Source organism: Sinocyclocheilus anshuiensis, unplaced genomic scaffold (assembly GCF_001515605.1).
Source record: "Sinocyclocheilus anshuiensis isolate Anshui unplaced genomic scaffold, SAMN03320099.WGS_v1.1 scaffold1534, whole genome shotgun sequence".
Classification (NCBI taxonomy): domain Eukaryota; kingdom Metazoa; phylum Chordata; class Actinopteri; order Cypriniformes; family Cyprinidae; genus Sinocyclocheilus; species Sinocyclocheilus anshuiensis.
The window spans coordinates 833,229-835,665 of NW_015544232.1; the positions used below are offsets into that span (position 1 = coordinate 833,229).

General features: G+C 35.7%; 1 pseudogene; it reads left to right on the plus strand.

The window, feature by feature from the left end:
* Nucleotides 1–2,437, plus strand: part of LOC107697535 (ribokinase-like) — a 50,101-nt pseudogene that overhangs the window by 16,751 nt on the left and 30,913 nt on the right.

Sequence of the window (2,437 nt, forward strand, 5' to 3'; positions counted from 1 at the left end):
CTATGGTCGCAAGTTCCGTCGTTACCAATAGATTTCAATGGAACTAACTACCATAGTTAGCTAACGATGTTTTTTGGAAGCGCACCCCTGAAGAGTGTGTGTGTGGCAGTCAGTCACTGCACCAGTGTGGATATTTACTGTACTTCGCAATCACAGATTCTAGCCTAAGTCTTGGAATATATGACTCAAATAAGCATATTCACCGTATATTGCCATCTGAACAAGTAAGTAACAAGTCTACAACGTTTGTTCTGACCAGCTGAGGAAAAAAGCATTACTATAAATCTCGCTACCAATGGTGATTAAATCTAAAGATCGGTTAGCTCATATCACATCAAACCGTTCAAATTATTATTATTCTTATACTTCATTCTCAAATGATTAATGTTAACAACATCAGCATTGGTGACTATGAGTATAGTGTGTATTAGCGTGTAGATTTCAATTTCTGCACAGTCTAATCTAATTGTCATACTCTTCGAATTTCATATTAAGAAATTCTTTTAACCCAAAAAGCAAATTATGCTCCCTTCGAACTGGTTTTCTTTAAAATACAAATCTTTGTAATCCCAGGCTAACTGTAATCAGAAGCACATTTATAACTGGAATATAATTTAATTTCATTCACATGTGTTTCATAAACACATAATCCTTTATGGATTACAATCCGCCATCAAAATGATACATTTAATTATAGCTGCTTTGAGAAAAGGCTATAAACGCTCAGCCACCTGCAGGATCCTCACATGCGATAGCCTAGTAGCCGGGACAACTACTTTATGTTTACAGACGTGACGTAATGATGCAGTGCCATGCTCGAATTTCCCCCGAAAACCTACCCGTACCACTCAAATTAGAAAACATTATTATAAGCTAACCGTTGTGAATCGGGCTAAAGTAAGGCGATAGTTTTAAACACTGGCTGATTATGTACTTGCTCAAATATTGACTTCGGATCATTTTTAACCAAAAAAAGTTACGGACTGCAGCTTTAATTACTACTGTTTCATATTAACTTTAAACCATGTTGTTATTTAGTTATCTAGCTAAGTCAACAGTTTAGCCAACTTTTTAAAATTTTACAATAGGTTAAATTTGTTAATAGAAATAATGCACTGGGTGTCATTAACTAACAATGAACAACCATTTATTATATAATATATCAATCTAGATTAATGATTGTTTAAAAAATAATGCTACTGTTTTTGTTAATTCATGTTTCTTGTTAATATACTGTATTGACTAATATCAATGTATCCAACTTGAAAAAAAAAACATTAAACTAGATTTATAAATGCTAAAGAAGATATTGTTCAATCATTGTTGGCCCATGATGCAATGAACTGATGTTGTAATATTGTGTTAATACCAACTTTAAGTAACTTAATCAGCCAGATTCTCTTTAAACTGTTGCTCAGCTATGACAATTTTAAGTTGTCAAAGTTGATCTGAAAATGAAAACTGTTAATTTGCATGCTGCATGCATGCTGTAGCTGAGAATACAACACAACCTTGCATTGCTTTCTAAACTTTGCCCTGATACATTTCAGAAAGCAACTACACATAAAATCATGTTTATTTAGCTAGAAGCATTTGCATGATTGGACATATAGGACATATAGTATGTTTCTGGCAACTGTATCTGTGTTTTAGAATGCATACATACTAGCATAGTTTCATTTTAGCTATTAGCATAGCTGTTATTAGCATAAATGTGACCGTTTCCTCATTATCTTGTGGTGTTCCTCTTAGGCAGAGCTGTTGACGGGTCTGTCCGTTACCTCAGTGGAGGATGCCAGTCAAGTAGGCCTGGAGCTGCTAAACAAAGGTTGTGGTTCAGTTATCGTCACCTTGGGGCCACAGGGCTGTGTGGTGTGTCAGTCCACAAACATGGCCCCTAAACACATTCCCACCACCGCGGTGACTGCTGCAGATGCCACGGTAAGACTGCAGTTGTTGAAGTTGCAGGTATTTGTATTATAGACAGTGGCGGCTCGTGGGTTTTAAAATAGAGGAGGCACACTAATTGTATTGGTCTGGGATCCCTGCCGATTATTATTATTATTATTATTATTTGCTTAACCACTTTAAAATGGCTTTTTGGTTGCTTTTAGTCAGAAAACGTAAAGAAAACGACACATACAGCAAGATAATATAATTTCACTTACCTGGCCAATCACTTGAAGCAAACATCCATCCCTTCTTAAAAGTCTGTGTTAAAAGAGAGCTGCCTGTTGCACCATTTAATTAAGCCGACTGCTGTAGCCTATATCCAGTTAGGCTTGTTTTCCCTTTTTAAATTAAATTTGTTTATATACCGTTTGAATGACAGCTTGGTAAATCTGTTGGCGATCAAATATTCAATATCGCTACTCATCATAAGTACTTGGTACATTATCAGCGCAGCGGAAGACGTTCAAACTAATATCACGTAATT